We start from the raw sequence: 22,422 nt of genomic DNA, 5'->3' as shown, positions 1-22,422 counted from the left end.
TTCAGGGGGCACTGACCCCTGTTCAAACCAGTTCTGGGTGCCTCCCTGCCAGTGACACCTTTCTTCCTTTGATTAGTGGGGGTCTGGATTCTCAATTGTTTTATAGCAGCAACCCAGGCATCTTCACCTCTAGGGGCTTCGCCTCCCCCTACACTCCAGATGCAGGTCAGCCTGTTGCTGTCTCACCTCCTCCCCTGGGTCAAGACATTCCCCAGATCCTATAGCTTTCCAATCCAGACAGTCAATCCACAGCCAGGCAGAGACACACAGAAATGTTAGAGCACAAAAACTCAGCCACTTGTAAAAGAGTGGCTTCTAAACACACAATGCAAAAACCACCTTCATAAAAAGATGAGTTATTAGATTGTGAGTTCAGGCATACTAAACTTCACCTTTCCATCTTAAGCCTTTGGGAAGATAGGCTGGAAAACATATTACACAGCCTCCCCACTCTGTCCTATGGGCAAGATGGCCTTTCAACAGTGAAAAACGAATTCGAGATTATTTCACTGTTAGTACATGGCACACATCTTAGTACATGTCCTACCTTTCATATTCACTGTACCCTGTCCAGGGGGTACCCTAGACCTTCCATAAGGGTGTCTGATGTGCATAGAAAGGGAAGTATAAAGTCTGGCAAGTGAATGCACTTGTCAGAACAACATGGCAGTTTAACAAACTGCATGCAGGCCCTGCAATGGCAGAGCTGAGTTCCCTCTTTAAGGCTACTGGTGTGGGTGGCACAAAAAGTGCTGCAGGCCCACTAGTAGTTTTGCATTACCAGCCCTGGCACACATAGTGCACTTTACTTGGGACTTTACTAGTAAGACAAACATACCAATCATGGACAACCAATTACCATTACACTTTATACAGGGAGCACTTGCATTTTGACACTGTTTAGCAGTGACAAAGTGTCGAAAGCATCTAAGTTGGCAATACCATGTCAGACAGAAAAAAGGTCTACAGGGGGAAAGCAAAAAGTTTAGGGACTTTAGCCAAAAAGGGCCAAGTCCTACAGGAACGAATCATCATTATTGGGGTTGCTGGATGGGGGTCTTTTATTATTTTTGCTAGTATTGTCCCTGCTTTATCCGCTTCTGTGTGAACTCTTTGAGTGTATGCCCGATAGTCTATCACACACAATCTTTCTAGTAGCTCCGTATAGTCTATATGCGCCTTCTGTTGTTTCTCTGAGCTGGCTGGGGACGTGACAGCATCTTTCTCTAGTGTTCCAAATTGGGATTCTACTTCAGTGAGATCACGTGCGATCGTTTGTCTTTCCCCCACTATTGCATCAAACGTTGTTCCCCTCACCACCACCTTAAACGCTTCCCACTCCACTAAGGGCGTAGATGCCGTGTCAGCGTTTTGGGAAAAGAACTTGTCAATCACACCAGACAATTCCATTATAAAGGCGCTATCTTCAAGCAATTGCGGGTTAAACCTCCACGTAGGGACCGGTGTGGGAACCTGTCCACATGTGAGAGTAAGTTCCAGCAGGCTATGGTCCAATAGTGTTTTGACTGAGTATGTGGTGTCTAGCACTTGTGGTAGTAGGGTGGGAAGCACAGGATACAATCTATTTGCGTGTGCAATGTGTGTATTGGGGAGTAAAAGAGTATTCACATGCTTCTGTATTCTTGCTATGCATCTATCAGTGCCCACCCCTGAATCCAGGTCTCCAGTGCTTTGACCTGTCGTATTGCCACTGCCCTTCAGGGTGGGGGGCGGCAATCTATCTATCTGTATGTGTAAGTCTGCATTATAATCCCCACCCAAAATCCATGGGTAGTTGATGCAGTCCTCTAGTGCTGCACTTACTTTCTTTAAGAAGGTCTCTTGCTCTGAGTTAGGGGCGTAGGTACTACCCATTACCAGTGGCGTTCCATCTAGCTCCCCTCTCAACAGCACATATCCACCTTCCCCATCTATGCACTGATCATGCATCTTGAAAGGGACCCCCGCTCTGATCCACACCGCTGCACCTCTTGCGAAGGCTGTGTATGTTGTATTGTACAGTTGTCCTCTCCATTTTTTCCGGAGTTTACCGGCCTCAGATGCATTTAAGTGTGTTTCTTGTATGAACACAATTTGAGCCCTGCACCTACCCAGTTGTGCATAGATACAATGCCTTTTATGGATGGAACCAATGGCCCGCACATTCCATGTGATACATGTATATGATGACAGTGTCGTCATTTGTGTGGTGTATGGCTTTAGTAGTGCTCCTCACTGTTTTGCACCCTTCCTTAGCTGGTATCATTGCATGTGTGCAAGTGTGCCCTTCGTAACACTCGTGTGTATTTGTTAAAACTTCCCCAATACAACGGTCCAAACTCAAACATGTGCTCTACAAACATTCGCCATTTGTGTCAACAATTTAAACAAAATACATGCAAGCGCCAGGGGGGGAAGTAAACCAGTCCCGGTCAGTCTCATTCCTAAATAGTTATGATATGTTGCGCCAGAGGGCAACGCCGAGTTGGATATCGGGGAGAACAGAGAAGAGAGGGAAGGAAAAAAAAGAAAGAAATAGGGGGGTTGCTTTGCTCCCGGTGCCGGAGCCCATCTCCCAACCCCACCCCATAAAGTCAATTAGCGTTTCAGCAAAGATGTCATCTGTACATATAAATGTTTCCAGTCATGCCTCTCCACTGCGTCACATCAGGACGGGACATTGTTCTCTTTAAAACTTGCAAGCATGAAGAGTAGCCCATGACCTTTACACAAGGATGCACCGTTTTTTAGTGTTGAAAGGGTCATCTCTGATCTCTTTTTCTTTGTTTTAAATGGTAGACCTCTTTTTTTACGCGCCACTCTTTCTTTCTAGCAAGGCATGGGCTGTTTGGGGGGTAACAGATGGGAATAATGGTTTACTACTTTCAGAGTCTGTTAATGGTATTCCATCAGATGACGAATCACGTCTGTTGGAGCCCCCTGCTTTCCTCAGTGCTGCTGCTGTTTGCAGTGCTACCCTCTTACTCGCTATTTTTTGTTCCAGGGTGGGTAAGCTCTCTTCTCCAAATCGTGACCTATCTGTTCTTCTCTGTCCGTTACATCTTCGGCGTTGGTTCAGTTTCCGGGGCTGCCTTTGTTCTTGCAGTATTGCCAGGTCAGGGAAGTTGGTTTCAATCCATGACCAGGCCGCATTCGCATCTTCGAAGGGCGCTTTGTTTTTTGGTGCTATAGAAACTGAATCTTTACCGACCTGCTCAGAGTGCTGCCGCCGTTGCTGTCTCCCCTCCCGCTGCCGCAACTGGACTCACAGCGGCTGCCGAGTGGAGGGTGGGAGACTACATCCCCCAGCCTGCCCTGCTCCTCGTGACGCCAATCCCGCGCCCGGAGCGCACATAAAACACCGTTGAGCCCGGTGGAGCTTGGCGCTTTGTTTTTTGGGGCTATAGAAACTGAATCTTTACTGACCTGCTCAGAGTGCTGCCGCCGTTGCTGTCTCCCCTCCCGCTGCCGCAACTGGACTCACAGCGGCCGCCGAGTGGAGGGTGGGAGACTACATCCCCCAGCCTGCCCTGCTCCTCGTGACGCCAATCCCACGCCCGGAGCGCACATAAAACACCGTTGAGCCCGGTGGAGCTTGGCGCTTTGTTTTTTGGGGCTATAGAAACTGAATCTTTACCGACCTGCTCAGAGTGCTGCCGCCGTTGCTGTCTCCCCTCCCGCTGCCACAACTGGACTCACCGCGGCCGCCAAGTGGAGGGTGGGAGACTACATCCCCCAGCCTGCCCTGCTCTTCGTGACGCCAATCCCGCGCCCGGAGCGCACATAAAACAACGTTGAGCCCCGCGTCGCGGGATCGCGCGCGGGTCGCGCCGGGCGAAGCCCGGGCAAAGGGCGGGCCGTCTGTGGCCGTCAGGGGCCAACAGAGGCTGGGCCACCCCCATTATTGCCTGAGGTTTGACAACCTGATTGGTGCCATTGACTCTTTGCTGACCTGTGAGGACTGTGCTGCTCAGGACTTCTTGAGTTAGGTTTTGTTGGTGTAGCATGTTAGGTGCCTGGGAGGTGCTTATTGCCACGTCTGTATCTGCACGTGGCCGAAAAGGTTGCCCTTGTCCAGGTATTTTAACATTAAGCTTATTTAGGCTGTTTGTGATTTGGGGGTGTTTTGTACTTTGAGAGTTCCCATCTTCTTGCCAGTCGGTAAAACTGTTAGTTTTGAGTATTGTTTTTGTTCTTTTCATGGCTAAAAGTAACAGTAAGTGTTCTGTAATGGGGGGTACGGGGACATTAGACGCTTTTTTGAAAAAAGCTGAAACTGTTGTTTCTAGAGAAATTGAAATGGTGGAAAGGAGGCTATCTTTGGAGCCATTATCCCAGCCTAATTTTGTGAAACGATCTGGTGATCCTATTTTAGGTTCAGATGTCATACAGGCTGGTTGTCATTTTTCCGTTGAGTCCAGCTCTGTTATTCCTCAGTCTCTGTGAATATTTCTAGTCCTCTTTTCTCACCGCCTGACACACGTACTAGGCAGTCATCTGCCCTTCCTGTTGTTGCTACTAAAATAGTTAAGGGCAAAAGAAAAGCGAATAAAGGCCCTAAAGGAAGTCGTCAACAAGCTAAACAACCCAGGAACTTAGAATCCGCTCATGGGTTGGTTTCTCTGGAAAGTACTGTGGCCATCCAGGCCACGGTCAACAAGAGTCATGGGCTTAATGAGAATACCGTTTAGGGGAAAACAATTACTACGGGAGTTAAGACGGCCGATTTATTACAGCTTATGGATGAGCGATTGAGAGCGATTTTACTGCCAGTTATAGACAGACTTAATAAAATTGATGACAGACTCGCTCTCATCGAACGTCACATAGCGGGCCAGGAAGTATCAATGCCAAGGTTAAACCCACCAGAGAGGCTCCCTCTAAGTGGAGTAGTAACCAGAGTTTCTGATCTAGTTGAGTCTATGACGACCACTGTTGTAGGTCCCATTAATCCACTTCCAGCTGCCCTGGGATCTAATGGTGGTGTTAGCTCGAGGCCTAGGGACACGATAGAGAGATTAAGTCCGCTTCCTGTGCAGCCATCAAGGGAACGATCTTTGCATTTGCCGCCGGAGGCCTGCCCGTATACTGTTATTCTGGCAAATGTTCCTAAACCTAGTGATGGGAGGGAAGAGCATTGGTCCTCCTTAAAAAATAAAGCCCTCCACTTTTTGGCAGGTAAGACAGTTCTTGGGAGCCACCTTTTTGAAAGTTTTAAAATGGTTAGAAGGGTTCCTTGGGTTGGGAAGACCAATAAGACGTTGAAGGGTGACTGCGTTGTAGTGAGCTTCAGCTCTCCCGATTTGGTAATCAATATCTTAAGGCAGGCAGGGTCGCTCAGATTACACCAGGACTATGTTAATGTTCTCCCGTTGGTTTTTTTTTATCCACCCCACATTTTGGGGTCCACTGGAAACAGTGGACTTATCCCTCACTTTGTCCCTGCTAGTAGGACATTGGCTCTTAGTAACAGATATGAGGTCCTTAGCAATTTAGATTTCAATGATTGACTCAGTGTGGTTAATACTCAGGCCCACCACAATGATCCTAGATCGTTTTTTTCTGAAGAACCTGGGTTGGAGCCGACTGCGGAATGTAATATCGACCTTAATGGCTCTGGTGATAGCATTTTACCCCTAAAGGCAGTTTTTGGTGAAGGAACTAGTCAGATAACCTCTGAGGTGGTCCAAGTAGACGAGAGTGAAATAGTTCCTCTTGGTATAACTGGTAACGCGATTGTCACGGTTCCTGTAAATAGTGAGGTTGGTGATTCTCAACTCCGCTCACTGAATCCGGGGAATTTTGTCCCACAAGAGAGGGGGCTGGGGGGGGGGTAACCTCATCAACAAATAAAATTATGACTTTGTCATGGAACATTGCCGGCCTGCGAACAAAAAGAGGTGACACAAACTGGAAGGCTTTCCTTTCTACCTACCATATAATTGCCCTTCAAGAGACGTGGGAGGCCAAAGATCCCTATTATTTGGATGGGTATCAATCTTTTAACAAAAACGCTGTGCCCTCCTCTATGGGGAGACCTCGGGGGGGTCTCTTGTTACTATTTAGCCTCAAGTTATTGTATAGTATAGAACTATTAGCGACTAGTTCTCCAAATATACTGGCGGTTAAACTTGAAGGTGCCAATCTCCCGTCATTATTAGTGATGAATTTTTATAACTCATTTACTAGGTCTGATGAATTGGAGCACCTAAAAACACTGTTTACATTCTTGGACGAGTTTGATGCAAGTAATGTTACACCTTATTCTCTTTTACTTTTTGGCGATTTTAATATTCATGTATGTCATCTTAATTGTTTTGAAAATATTAATCAGAACTACTGCCCTCAAGAGGTAACTCACTTTGAACACTCTAAGGGTGGGATGTGCCTAGAGTGTATTGTATCTGCCCTTCATTTATTTTCTCCTGTACAAGATTCCTTATCTCCTGTCCCTACATTCACTGGACAGGGCCATCATAGTACTATTGACTATATTTTTATTTCTTGTCTTTTGAAGGACCTTATAGGTTCTTTTTGTGTCACTCAAAATGCCTTAAGCGATCATAATCCTCTGACTGTGGAAATTAATATAAATGCTGTGACTAGGTTAAACCCTCTGTCTGCGATTGCTAACGTAAACTTAGTCCCTATAAATCAGGGAAGACGCTTGAGATGGGACGTCATCACCCCGGCCGATTTCCTTGAGAATTTGTATAATAGTAATATGGTGGATTTAAGTATATGTTTGTCAACAGAGTCACATCCAGTGGAAATCCTTGGTGCTTTCGAGAGAATAACAAAACAGGTTGTGGGCAACTTAACCCACCACGGGAGACCAAGGCCTAAGAAATTTAAAAACTGGTTCGATCAAGCATGCTCTAGTGCGCATTTTGCACTCTTGTCGGCATTAAAAGAAAGTGGGAAAGATGCAAGTAAGATTGTGGAGGCAAGAAGGTCTTACAAAAAAGCAATAAAGGCAAGGAAAATTCAGTTAAAGAATATGGTTTGGGAGGAATTGTCAGAAGCAAGTGTTCTAAAAAATAGCACCCAATTTTGGAAAGTGATTAATATCCCACTTTTTAATGAGCTGGAGAACACAAACAAAGACTGTCTTATTCCTCCAGATAAATGCGTGGCTCACTTTAGTGGTCTCTATTCTCAAATTCTTCAACCTAACCTAGTAAACTATGGGGATATAAACCAGGCTTCGAAAATTCATGTTAATGAACACGAAGTCCAGGAGGCCATTGAGTCAATGGCAAAAGGCAAAGCACCAGGTCCGGAAGGTGTCCCCGCGGACCTTTATAGGGCAGATTCAAGGTATTGGGCGAAGCTTTTAACTTCTGTTTTTAATGCAGTATCTAAGGCGGGTGCTCCTAGTTCATGGGGCAAAGCAGTCATAGTACCATTATTCAAAAAAGGCTCAAGAGAGGATCCGGCATGTTATCGGCCTATCTCTCTCTTGGATTCTGCCATGAAGATAATGGGTAAAGTTGTTCTCGCTAGATTAACAAATTGGCTGGAGGATAAATCTATAATTTCGGATCTACAATATGGGTTTAGACAAGGAAAGGGCACTGTGGGTCAATGCCTCAATTTACATGTTATCATTGGGAAGTACACGGTCGCTAAGCAGGGGGATTTACATCTAGCTTTTATGGATTTGTCCACTGCTTTTGACCTTGTAAATCGCCAAAAATTATGGGCCTCCCTAGTGGTATTGGGGCTTGACCCGGTGTTGATTTCCTTCCTGGCGCTTATTCACGAGGACACCACCGCAGTCGTCCGCTACAGTGATGACGGGAGTCTGTCCGAAGCTTGGCAGGTGAAGCGAGGGGTAAGACAGGGATGCATTCTTGCTCCCCTGCTTTTCTCGCTTTACATTAACAATATGGGTGATGCTTTAATTTCGACCAGTAAGGATATCCCCAGAGCCGGCATAAAATTGATTCCCGCTTTATTGTATGCGGACGACACGGTTCTGCTGGCTAGAACCGCGAGAGGCCTACAAGCCCTTTTAAACGGATTTAATGATTTTATGGATTCTTTAGATTTATTAATACATTTTAAAAAATCACACTCCATGTCAATTGGTTGTGGGGGGGGCGAAAAAGGCCAAATTCTACTGTAATGGGCAGGAGCTTACAAAAGTGCAGACTTTCCCATATTTGGGGATCGTCTTTGATGATAGGAGAACTTGGGTCATGCAATGCGCCCAGAAAAAGAATATACTTGCTAGGGCTACAGGAGCCCTGTTGGGCTTTGCAAAACGTTTAGGTTGTAAACCCCTGCCCGCTATTATGAAGATATATAGCGCCAAGTGTGTTCTCATGGCCCTATATGGTAGCGAGGTATGGGGTTATAAGGCCTCGACAGAGATCCAATCAGTAGAAAATGCCTTTTTTCGGAAATTGCTGTCGCTCCCCACATCAGCTCCTATTTTTAATATTCATGAAGACTTGGGGGTAGGTTACCTTACTGATCAAATTTCGGTGGCTCCATTATTAGGCTGGTTGAGAGTTTGGGCACAGCACCCTCCGAACCTAAATCAACTTATTATTCAAGACTGTTTGTCTCTTGATAAAGCCATGTGTATTCCTTGGTTGCGATATATTAAATCTAATTTGGAGTCACTTGGCTACCTTGATCTATTTGATAAACCAAGCGCGCTGAGTAAATTCGAAATAAAAGCCTTCAAGACTCAGTTCGTGAGTAGAGCAATGTTGCTGAGGGAAGGAGTGGAAATGGGTAAGCCGACAGTCAGGAGATTTGCCATGCTAAGTATAGGCAGAGAGATTCAGTCATACCTGACCTATATAAGCAAACCATTCCATCTGTTTTTGTTAATAAGGTTCAAGCATGGCATGCTTCCCTGGCTTTTAGCTTACCCCAAGAGTTTTTTCAAAGAGGGAACCCTGGGGCCCTGTCCTTGTGATAACACCTCAGAACAAAATACACTGCATATGGTTTTCTTTTGCAAATTTTACACTTTGCAGCGCAAGAAATTTATTTGCCCTATTTTTAAGAACCGTAATTTTGAGCAAGTGAGGCCCGCATTGGTTTATCTGCAAATGCTAGGGTCACCACTGATATGCTTCGGGGTAGCCAGTTACATCATAGGGGCCATCAGGTGTAGAAATCGGGTGTAGTTCTTTGGGAACCTCCCTCATTTTTAGTTTTGTCTGACAGTGGGAGAACGTGGATTAATGAATCTAGTTTTGATTTTATGGGAGATGTAAATATTGTAGAATCATTTGGATGACATACTTTTTATTGTGATTTTTGCCAATTATATTGTATTATTTACTATTTATGAAATATTGTTAATTGCGTTTATTTGGTATTGTATTAAGGGATTTTTTAGATTACTGTAATTGTAACTATTTGCAACATGAAATATTCGTCGTATGCTTTGATGGTTTTAAATTTTTAACCGAATAAAGCTATTGTTGACTTGACTTGACTTGACTTGCATCTTCGAAGAATTGACTGGCATTTTCATGCATGACCTCGAGTTTAGCGGGGAATATTAAGGCATAGCGCAGGTTGAGTTGTTGTAGATGTTTCTTAACTCCCAAGAAGGTTTCTTTTGTCTTTGTACTTGTATAGTATAGTCAGGGAAGAGGTCAATCCTGGCATTCTCATACATAAGAGGTGCGCATTCCCGTGCTTTCCGGAGGAGTGTGTCCCAGTCTTTGTAGTTTAAAATGTTTGCCACCATTATTCTTGGTGGTGCTCCAGTTGCCCAATTCCCAGTACGCCCTCTCCACACTGAACATGTCAGTTAGACTTTCCGCCGCCTCAGCGGTGCACAGCTAGTGTTCTATAAACTGCTTTGGGTAATGTCCCTCACTTTTTTCGGGCATACCAATGATGTGTATATTATTTCTACGTGCACGTCCTTCCGCATCATCTACCAGGCTTTGTAAGTCCCTGACTTGTGTCTGTAATTGTTTAACCGTCTCTGATTAAGCTTTGCGCCATGGATTTATTTCTGACAGGGTCATGGAGTGTTTCTGGACTTTTCAGACAGGTTTTATGGTCTGCTCGTAGTAGGCTCACATCGGTTGTGAGTGTGCCCAGTTGTTTCTCCAGTACCGCCATGGATTCCCTGATTTCTTTCAATATAATGCCCAGTTTGGCTGAGGGCGTTAATTCCTGGGTAGGGGTATCCAGGTCCTCCTCCAGTAACAGTGGGGGGTCGTTTGCTGCAGTAGTGTTAGACTCTCCTGATAGACCATGGTCCGCCTGCTTCCCCTTGGGTCTTCCTATATTTGCACTGCTGGGGAGATTCACCCAGGAACAGGAGGGAGATGTTGTTTTATTTTCCCCCTCGGCAGCGGGGAAAGGGTCCTTTCTTGGATCAGGATTACACAATGTTTACACTGCCAATACCAAGGTGTACTCTCCTACGCCAGAGATCCAGTCACAGCGCCTGCCTTAAGGTAATGGCCAGACTCTCTGTATGGCTATCCGTGCAGTCCGCCACACTCCACACCTTTACTTAATAGGCCATTTTGCATTGCCCGTCTCTCTGCCCAGCCCATGCTTTTTGCGAACGTGGTATGACTTTGTTTTTGAGAGCTACAGTCCACAGAGTTTGGCCAACAGTGTTTGCCTAGCCCTTCAGTGTTTGGCGTAGTGCAGATCGCACAGCGACTCAATCCGCGTGGTTTTCACGGCATGAGCAATGGGAGGAGGCCATGCCCCATAGTCTCTATTGCTGGTATGTATTTTCTCGTCTTTACAGCCGGTCACGGCTCCCCCACCCCCCCCCCCGATCCGAGGTCTCTGTAAATTATGGCTCACCTTGTGTCCCTGTGGACCTTTCAGGACCAAAGTGGTCGCAGTTACAGCAGTTCAGCTGGGCAGAGATGGACCGGAGACAGGGAGGTCCCGCCCAGTCACCCAAGCATGCAGCACTCGACTAAGCCGCCTCGCCCACCACAAGGCCTGAGTGTTCGGAATGGCCCGGCGCAATGGCACCTTCAGGGGATGCTCCAGTCACCCCCCGCCACAAACAGCCGCTTCCTTCCGCAGCACCAGGCAGGCTCGGTCGCCCGATCCGTGCACCTCAGTACTCCCAGCAGCTGGCCAGTTCCAAAGGCGACTCCACGCCCCCAACGAAGAGCGATGCAGCAGTCAGTCTCAGGCCCAGGCCAGCAGCCTTGTGTAGCGTGCAGGCCCGGCCAGAGAGTGAATCACTTTTGCAGGTCTAGCTCTTCTGATGTCCACCAGGGGCACACCAGTTTGCAGCTGCCGCGCCAGTGGCAACAGATGCATGCCGGATTACAGCGGATGTGCAATCATAAGGGGGATGGAGGACAGTTACAGGCCCAGCCCGGACGCTCGACAATTAGGCATCCGCCATCTTCAGCAGCTGGCCACGCCCTCTCAACTTTCTGAACACTTGAGGCAAAACCAGCGGTATTGTACGAAATCCTTAGGCACTCCTGAGGCAAAACTAATGGTAGTGTACGAATGCAGGTGAGTCCAAATGTTGAGTTTTATTAATCAGAAAAAGTAAAGGGAAAAACCATGCACACTGCGCTTAAGTGAACTCCCCAGGTTGAATTTAACAAACTAGGAACCTAAATCCTTAAACCTAAATATTCTAAAAACACTAATGAGCCACAGTATAGAGATAGATTTAAAGTAATATTCTATGTTAAGTACCAAAAAATGTTGGGGCACAACAGCATAGCCTTGACAGTAAAGCCCCTCCTTTTGCCACAGTCCTATAAATGGAAAAGGTACCACAGTAATAGGCAGTGATCATTTTGTCCCGTAGTGTTTTTAAACAGGGCTTTGGGTGGAATAAAAATCTCAGGAACCACAAATATGTGTTTGAGGACTTGGCCTAAGTAGGTGTGATCTAAGTAACCACGTGAATAACCTAATCCATGAGGACACAAATAGTGTGTTTGATACATTTCTGAACAGAGATTTCCTTTACATACAGTGTGGGAGAAATTAGCATGCAGGGGTCAGTCTATATGTGAGCTGAACCCAAGCTTCCTCACCTCCCACCTAGACAGATTCCCGATGGTAAACTGGTGTTCCTGTAAGATATGCTTGCTTCATGCCTGATAAAGTCGTCTTTGCAGCAACTCTGTAGTCTATGAGAGAGTGTACTAAAAGTCTATGTCGATTTTTACAAGAAATAACACCAATGCCATAAGCAAAATCGTATATTATCAGGGACATTTAGTAAAGATTAAGTTGCAAAAACAAATCCATTTGGATCAGTGGAATAAAGTTATGTGAGCTATACCATGAATAGTGTGGGGCGTGCACTAAGAAAGTATAAATTGTTGGTACTGGAGGGACTGTGTGTCACCCACCTTTGTGATACAACCTAACTTATACCAGACCTGAAGTGAAACTGGAGAGCAAGAAGTAGAAAGCTAAATTCCATTGAGGAGATTAGGTCAGTGAGTGAAACCAAACCTGATTTTGCTGCTCAAACACAGGGCCAAATTTCCTGTCAATCGTGGTTGATTAGTGTATTCCACGACTAAAGGTAGTATGTTACAAGTATTTGAAATTATTATTAAACCCTCAAGGCACATGAGGAATGAAGAGCAGATGCTGAGTGATTGTTGGTTTCTTCAATACAAATAAGGTGAAACAAAGAAAGTGTCTTTCAAAACCAAATTGTTTTTATGTTTCAACTAATGGACAGGGGACGTTGTCTGGTTGCAAACAGCCCATTGTGAGGTTTCCAAGAACTTGCAGGGGCTTACAGCCCACCCATTGCTCACCATTGGTTGCTTTTAGTTTCACTCTCATTTCCTTGCTTCTTAGTGGATGGCTTTCCTAGTCCACCTTGTGCTTCTACCTTCCCTGGAGCATAGCCACTTTGGCTGTCTTCTTCCACTTCTCACTTTAAAGAACTATATTTAGCTTTTTTACTGAGAGTTCCATGAGAATGCTAGGGTTTTCCCACTCTCTCCCTCTCCAACCCCCCAAATTGCCAGCCCTCCCATGGTCTGTGTCGCTCCCTCATACATGTGTTGCTCCCTCCTCGTTTTTCTCTCCATGCTCATGTGCTCTGTGGTACTCACCGGCCCCCATGTTCCTCATTTCTCTTTCTGGTATTCTTCTCTCCCACTATCCCCCACAGTCTGTGTTTTTTCTACATTGTCCACTTCTCCCTCCACTTCGTGGGTTGCTCTCTCCATTTTGTGGTGCTTTCCCCCTCCAACTCCTCCAGCTCCCTATACCTGCTCAGCTGTTGACACACCTGTGTCCTCTGCTTTTTCATTAATTGGCATCTAAGTGCTAAAAGAAAACCGTAAGGTTTGCATTAACCCATCTAAGTGGCGCCAGCTATTTTTGTTGGTGATAAAAAAAAAATGAGGCAAGTGCAATTCCACTGACACTTGCATGCATTCGGACTTATATGTGCGTACACATCATCATGTATGAGTGCATCACTGGAATTATGCGACCACTAATGGCCACTAATGGCAGTTGCATCATTGTGTCTTTATTTTTTGTACACTGCTGCATACCAACGCAGCACAGCCTCACCAAAAACAATTGACAAAATCAATAGGTCCCAAAGGCGAGACCTACTGGCTTTCCCACTTCTAATTTAACAATGGTGCCATAAAAAGGTCACAGAGGCGTCTATATTGTTTAAATGATCATCATGTTGTTTATTATTGCTTGTGTTAGTCTTTTCTTTAAAAAAAAGCATTTAACACCTTAATAAAACATGAATCATGGTGCTGATTTTAGCATGTGTCAAATGTACAGTATATGTTTTTTAATATTGTCTTTTTGTTCTTTTTGTGTGTTGCCTGTATTTATTACCAATTTTGTGCACGTTTAGTATGTTTTATTAAACCAATGTGTACAGTAAAGTTAAATTTGAATTTGAGAAGAGACGCCACCGTGGAAATGCCACTGCAAAATTGAACTGATTGAAAATCATGCGTTGGTTTAATGAGTTTGCTTGTCTTGCAGGAGTGTAGTGTTAGGAGTTATGGGAACAATTCATGTCTTGATATGGCAGGTTTGTTACAGGGTATATTTATCTGCTGCTGTTACATGCAGAGGACTAATAACATACCCATCTGTTGTTTTATTTTTACGGGACATAAAATAGACAACATGTGGTGAAACAATGCAAAAGGGGAAAATAAATGCAATGCATGACAGGAGAGTTAGCTTTTTGACATTTTAACATACATTTTACTTTCTTTTTTCTTTTAAAGGGTAAGAAAGTTTATTTCCAAGCACATTGGGGAACTAATTTTCTACATGTGCCAGGGGGCAGAATTAATCGGGAAAACGATATTCCAGTGCCGATACTAGAGTGGCAGGGATGAGGAATTGAAGTGGTGTGTGTTGGGGTTGTACAGAGAGTTGCAGTGGGCAGCGACAGGTAGCAGTTAAGGGTGATGCCTCAGATAAGGTTTTTTCTGCAGTGGTCGAAGTGGGGGAAAAAAAGTAGGGGAACTATGGGCGGAGAATCAGAGGGCGGGAATAACCCGAGAATTGGGTCAGTGGGCGGAGTTAGAGGTGTGGCCAGGATTGGCAAAACATCCCAATCTTTAGTATTCTTTTGGCATTTCACTGACCAGTTACAGCTTATTATGTTATGTAATTCGACCAATGGATACACATGATTATTTAACCCTTTGGGTGCCAGGCCTTTTCCCACTCCTGTGCCTGGCGCTTTCCTAGTGGGTGGGTGTCATGACGAGATAGTCTCGTCATGGGCACAGCGCGACTGTGCTCCATGATGAGACCATCTCGTCATGGGCACAGAAGAGGTTAACAATTAATATGAGTTATTGACATTAAAATAAATTCACAAAGAGGGATATGTTTCTAATCACAGAATATCCAAAATATGCTTAAAAATGGAAGCACAAGCCATTTGTTTCAGAGCCATGGAGTTTCTGTCGTCAGCAATATACACAGCGACAATCAATTTTACGTGTGTAAATCACTGTATAGGAAATGTTACATAAGACAAAGGACTACAAGATGTAGGAGTTACATGACAACCATATTAGTAGGCAGTATAGTTTAATAGTGATTGATCTGGAGAAACACAAACTCAGAATTTAAAACTTAATACCATGATTGGGGGTTCTCTTTAATAGTCATTATTGATTTCTATCCAACTGAACACTTTTTGCAACATTAGGATAATCAAAGGCTTAGGGAAAAAACCATAGAGCTGTAGTTTATACCTCGCAGTTTGTATGCAGATCTTAGATGAAAGTTAATAGCTCACTGTTCTTTGTTAGGATTTTAACTTATAAACTGCAAGTAACAAAAGGATCTTACTGACAAAAGCAGTAACCCACTGACCTATTTACAATATGTGCACTTTGTGATGGGCATGGTACATTTTCTTTGCAGCAGGCACATTAACCCTCTGCGCTATCTTTCCCTGAGTCAAAACTTCCACTAGACAAATCTCCGATCTCTCTCTAGGAAGAAGTTCATTCACCGGAGTTATCATGACATTTTTATTATTGCCGAAAATTGCTGTAGGCCAGGAAGGAGGCAGCAAGTGCTTTTAAAACCATAATTTACAACGCCCCCACTCAAAGTCAGCACCCGTTGCAGTCACACCAGTCGCACCACCCTTGAGCCAGCTCTTCTCAGGGGTCCTGTGACCTCAGTGACAGTCACTGTTGCTCTAGGGTTTGCTACTTCGTAGGCCTGCCCACATGACTGGAGGTGAACTTCAGTATGGATTGTGGTGGGCAAGCCTTCAAGGTGAACCCACACTTGCCACTGCTAGGGTCCCCCTACTGGTGCTAAGACACCAGGGCTTTTCCGGCTTTGCAGGGCCTTTCAAGGTCTAGCATGGCAATGTGCTCCCTCAGGAGAGTGGTCTGGGGGACTGTTCATGAAGGCTGAACCTGGTTCCCTTATTCTAAATTCGGCAGCTCTGCCCCCAGTGCTACATCCACTCCCTCACTAAACACCATACTGCCCCACTGAGAGAAATTCACACTGCCTTCAACTACAATCCAATTTGACCTGCTATAAACAACTGGATGCGACTCGATTCAAATTACGCACTTGGCAAAAGCAATATGCTGCCAAAAGGAAAAAGTAACAACATTCTGGAAAAAGCAAACACTCATAGGGAATGAAAGATTAAATAAAGCATGTGAAATGTAAGCAAAAACAACATGGTGAACTTAACGCTTTTACATTTATGCAGAAACCAACGAGTATTTTTGCCTGAAAACTACAGGGTCCAGAAAGGACCCATTTTAATTTCCACTGCTTATATGCTTACAAGACGTAAGCAGTATGGTTTAAAAAGACCACGGGGCATATTATCAAGGACGGCGTTAAAAATTATCGCCGGTTTAGCGGCAGAAAACTTCGGCTAAAGCTGCGATAATGTGCTTGATAATATGCCCTTGAGAATTCCAAAAGAAGCCCATGTTCTGGTGTGAACCTGGGCTTCTATTGGAATTCTCTTGGGCATAATATCAAGCCCATTATCACCACTTTAGCGGCAGTTTTCTGGCGCTAAACCTGCGATAATTTAAAACGCCGTCCTTGATAATATGCCCCCCAATTCGTGAACACAAAGCCGCCGTATACATTTTGTTTTCCAGTCCACCCATCAACCAGGTATTGCAGTACCTCCAGGTTAGGTGCACTTCCCCACTGGGGGAAAACAGCGCTTCACTGGCAAACTCAGTAAAGCGACGCTAATGTTTTTGGGGTTTGAATAAAACCAATCTGGCCACTTTAAGAACACTCCGTCTTGTTTTTTTATTGATTTTTCATATAATGAACCTTTTATTTCCCAGGCTGCACTTTGGAATAGAAAAATGTAAAAATAGCATTTCCAGCAAAAGTTTTCTTTTTTGCATCCATTTCACAGGCGAACAAATGAACGACGGAAAGAAAGAGGGTGAGAACCATTTCTTGAGTCATGGTTTTCGGTAAGTGAGGAGGAGTTAGAGAGGGAATAGGAGTAAGAAAGAGGGTGGGTGGGGGGACAGCTGCCAGCGGCAGAGCAGCGGACACTGTCCTTGTCTCGTCTGGGCAGGAAGCAATAGACAGAGACCTTTTCATTCCCTGCTCCCCGCCCGTCCCCGAACAGCCACTAATGCCAAGACTTCTCTAAGGCCGTGGATATTTCTGACGTCCCGGGACGCATGTTCAAAATAAAAAAGTAGGGGAACGGAAGCTATAGAATTAAAGAAGTAGGTGCACGCCGTGCCCTGCCGTTCCCGCCCACTTCGACCACTGGTTTTCTGGCATGATAAAATAAGCAACATGAGATACATGACAGACAGGAGTCAACAAGGGGATAAACAAATAAATAGCCAGTGTTGAAGAACCACAACCTTTTGGACCTGGCGGCGCAGGGTACGCCTTATATCTCCTGGGTTCACGTGCTTAGCTACACAGAGACACGGGACACTCTGTCGGCGTTAGAAGATCAGGTTTTATTAGCTGCAGCTAGTACAGTTATCCCAGAAGTACACAACGTAGGTTCTCAGGAGACTGCCACTTCACTCTGTGGCGCACAATCTTATATACCATATAGAAACATATATATTAACCAAATATACACCCAGAGCATACAAGAAAGAGCCAATAAGGAAAGTTGGAAAACAGGACAGAACCAATAGGAGAGTTTGGAAAACAAAGTGTCAGATGACTCGAAGAAACCTCTCCTCCAACTATGTTTGTCACCCCTCCCTCAAACTAATTCATTAACGGATTCGTAACTAACTTGCAGGTGGCGAGATACGTTTGTGTGTATTGGAGGACAGTTGTGAAACGAGAGAATGCTAGCAGAAGACAGTGAAGGCCATACGATAAGATAAAATCAGAAAAGAATAGTGTGAACCAACAGATAGTTGAGACGGAGATTAGAAAACCAGACGGGGATTAGTGTACTCGGCTAGTCCTAACACCAGCTTTGCAAATAGAGGCAGAAAGGTTGTTTTTAACATGAAGCTGCAGAAAAAGCAGAATAGACTTTGTTCGCCGTGCTGCCTGAGTGATGGCAACACAAAATGGCGGCGGAGCACAAAATGGCAGGTCGATTCGATCGCGATCGGAAATCGAAGTTCCTCAGACCCTCCTTTTGCCAGAACTAAGGCAAGATAGATTCATGTTAATCTGAGTCAATGTCGATAGCCTTAAGGTCATCGAGCTGTTGCTGTAACATCATTCTTATATTTTCTGTTACTTGTGGTTTGGGTTTAGGGATGCACATAGTAGCACATAGGTCACAGATGGCAGGACCACAGTGCATACAAAGGCAACAGGAGAAAATAATGGTCAAAATTATTACCAAGAAATGTCAACGCTTTCCAACCCCATTTGGACAGTAGTCCCCAAAACCACTCCGTAAAAGACCAATCTCCTTCGTCCTGATGAATAGACTCAGAGATGATGTGCAGCTTGGAGATAGCTTGGTATACTGTCGGAGCGTCATTTGGTATGAAAATACAGCAACTTGATCCGATCAATTTTCACACTCCACCACGATCTGCAAGAACAAAATCTAAGGCAACTCGATTCTGTAAGGTCATAAGCCTGTAGTTCTGCTATTACTTAAGGCTCCTACAGTGATGTCTATTGTAGTTTCTACGACACAAACCAGTTGCCTTATATTTCTGCTGTTAGCCATTGGACCCCAGAAGGGAAGAAATCCTTTGAGGAAATCTCCTCCCTCTTGTCCTGCTGTGTCTTTCGAATCAATAATCCCTCTGCCGTATCTGTTTCGATGATGATTTGCGGAAGCGGTGTAAGTAGGGGGAAGAAGGAAAGCTATATAGCAAGTACCAGAGAAACCTGTTGGCAATCACGTATAAGCCCTATTATATCAAATGAAATATGTGCCCTGAGACGGCACTAGAGGAGGCGAGTTTTGAGAGGAGTAAACATACGTGTGGGAACAGCTATTTCTTTGTATAGTGTCAGAAGAGTGATCGTTAATTTGCAGACAGAAATTTCCCTGATGAGGAATCGTCCAAATTGGTGGAGATTTTCTTTGTTTGACCTTATCATTAAGGCTAGTGACGTAATGGGTGACATTCCATTTTTTATACTCTTTTCTTTTATCAACGGAAATCTTACTATTTTCCATGATTTTAGCCATAGCTACCATTCCCTTAATTAATGAGCTATGACTAAAATCTGGACCACCAATATACGAACTAATGGATCGTTTGAACTTGCTTTGGTAGGCATTGGAGAAGATGACAAAATAAGCCGAAGCAGAACCCTCATAAGAAAACGGAAGAACTAAATATGGCATTCCTTTCTCTGTGGTATGTGGCATAAGTCCACACACCCAACAGTCAGTCGTATTGACCACTAACTGGTGTTGGTGTAACAATTGGACAAAGGAATTGTTATAATATTCAGTTCTTCTAATGAGTTCATGTTGAGGAAGGGTATGAAAGAGAAGTGGCGAGACAGTAGAAGAAGACGAAGAGGAAGAAGGAGAGACAACTTTTTGCTGCAGAGCATAAATAATCCAACCTATAAACGCCAAAGCAATACACAATAATATAATAATACATAAGGTTATATTAAAATGACTGTACATTAATTTACAGGATTCTTTCTTTATTTCATCCTTTCTTTCTCTTTTCCCTAGTGTAATTTCCATCTTTCTAATGGATGCTCACGGCAATCTTCCTCGATCGCTCATTTACGATTGTCTGCCGTCCTATGACACTGCAAGTCCTGCAGGCCTATTGCCACTACTCAGGTCGTAATCCAGACTCCTACCTTGACCCTGCAACCGGGACAGAATACTACACAAGACAGAAATTTCAAGAGTTCTTTGTTCTAGGTCTTAGATTGTAGTGTTCTTTTCCAGGTGTGGTCTGATTTTGGAACAATGTTCGGGGATTAGTTGTATTCAAGCGACGATATGCTGGTATTGCTTCCTGCAGTATGTCGTCGTCCTCTTTCCCAGACAGTGTCTCTTTCAGGCGTGCATCACTAAAGGGCACGAATAGTGGAACCTTTTCAATTTCAGAGTCACCAATGCCCCTGCGCACCCATTGATCGTAAGGTAAAGGCAAAGGCACTTTCTTACAATGCACGCCATGAATCCAATTTTTCTTTCCTTCGACTTTAACTGCTGTTCTCGTGGTGAGCAAAACCAGTCGGGGCTCTCTCCACCTGGGTTCCAAATTTCTCGTCCTCTGGAAATTCTTGGTACAGACCCAGTCACCTGGTCGGATGGAATGACCTGGGTCGGTGGAAGCCTCTGGTAAAGCACTCTGAACCTGTTGATGGAGAACACGCAATTTAGTCATAAGATCATGCAAGTAGTCAATCAACAGTGGATATGGCAAGTCTGAGTATTTCTTAGGGCGAGGGACTTCCCATACGTTAGCCGGACGTCCAAAAACTACTTTGTAAGGGCTAAGTCCCATTCGAGAGTGTACTGCAGTTCTGGTGGACAGCAGAGCCAATGGCAAAGCATCGGACCAATTGAGTCCTGTACTAGCAGAACTTTCGCTAGTTTTAACTTTAATGTACCGTTGTAGCATTCTACTAAACCCGCTGACTGTGGATGATTTGCCGCATGGAACTTTTGCTTGATACCAAGACCTGCACAAACTTTTTGCATGACTTGGCCAACAAATTCGCTCCCATTGTCACTCCAGACAATGCGCAGCAAACCAAACCTGGGGAAGAACTCTTTTAATAGAATTTTAGCTGTGGCTAAGGCTGTGTTGTCTTTTAAAGGGTATGCTTCTATCCATCTTGAAAAGGCACATACTACCACCAGAACATATTTAAGGTTGTTGCATCGTTCCATATGAATATAATCGATTTGCAACACCTCAAATGGATATGTTGGAGGAGAAAAGTGACCTGCTGGAGTTGGCGTTCCCTTTCCCGGATTGTACATTATACAAACAATACAACGTTTCACTATATTGTCTGCGCATTTTGGGATCTGTTCGTTTTGCCACACTGGAGCCAGAAGTTTGCATATACCCTTTGCACTTAAGTGGGCTGGACCATGCGCCATAGTAACCACTAGAAGTACATAGGCATCTGGTAACAGCCAACGTTGGTGTTCAGATAATTCCACCCAACAACCCAGCTCATCCAACATTCCTGTACTTTCTTTCCACTTGCTTAACTCTTTCTCTGAAGCCTCTTTCGATATCGCTCTTACACTTTCCACTGTATCCTCATACATTCCTCTCTCTCTAACCCAATTTGCAGGACCCGCCACATACATTCGACTTGTTACATCTCTCGCTGTCTTTTTCGCTATTTCATCTGCAAATGCATTTCCTCGTGTAAAAGGCTTACTGTAATCAGGAGTACCCAATACAGGAGCAGAACACTGAGCAGTACTTAAGTCGGTAAAACTCTTTTGGCACTCATCAGTCCATGGAAGGGGCTGAGGCGTATCTTTCAAAGTGAGTGCCAATAAAGGCTTGGCCAACAGAGAGAAGTTAGGGATCCACTGCCTACAATAAGAAGTAATACCCAGAAAGGCACGTACTTTCCTTTGTGTGGATGGCACAGTCATTTGCGTAATCGCCTAAATTCGTTCTGGTGTTAATCGCCGTCCCTCCTTTTATATGAGATGACCCAAGTAGGTAACCTCTGAACAGAAATATTGTAATTTGGAAGGTGAAACCTTATGATTCAGATTAAACAAATGGCGTAACAATGCAACAGTGACATTTTTGCAAATATCTTCTGAATCAGCAGCGACTAACAAGTCATCCATGTATTGGATAAGAGCTGCACCAGACGGCAAATGAAAAGTATCAAGATGACATTTTAAAGCTTGGCTGTAAATAGAGGGACTTTCACAATAGCCCTGAGGTGCGCGCTTAAACCGGAAGCTTCGGCCTCCAAGAGAGAAGCCAAAAATGTCCCTACTCTCTTCTGCAATGGGAATGCTAAAGAAGGCATTCTTTAGATCAATAACAGAGAACCAAGTCGCTGTGGAAGGTATCATCGTCAACAGAGCAGTGATATCTGGAACAACAGGAAATTGTGGTACAACAATTTTGTTTACCTCCCGCAGATCAATTACGAAACGATATACAGGTGGCTGAGAAGGATCAGTGCGTTTAAGAATAGGAAGAATAGGACTATTGCATGTGTTACCTTGTTTCTTCAACCACACCCTTCTGGATCAAATCATGAATGATTTCTAAAAGCGCTTTCTCACCATCAGTGGAAATCCTATACTGCGGGATGCGTGGCAATTCAATATTGGGCTTGAGAGTGACAACATAAGGTGGAATCTCAAGACAACCCACATCATTCGGACCCGTGGCCCAAAGTGTTGCTGGAAGAGAAAGCAATTCAGGTGGAAACTGATCTTTGGACAAATACATTGGAGAAAGTCAATTTCTGTCCTAAAGTAAGATGTACACCAGAAGGAGTACAATATATCGTAGCATGCAT

The sequence above is a fragment of the Triturus cristatus genome, chromosome 6 (assembly GCF_964204655.1).
Source record: "Triturus cristatus chromosome 6, aTriCri1.1, whole genome shotgun sequence".
Lineage (NCBI taxonomy): Eukaryota > Metazoa > Chordata > Amphibia > Caudata > Salamandridae > Triturus > Triturus cristatus.
This window is presented reverse-complemented; position numbering follows the sequence as displayed.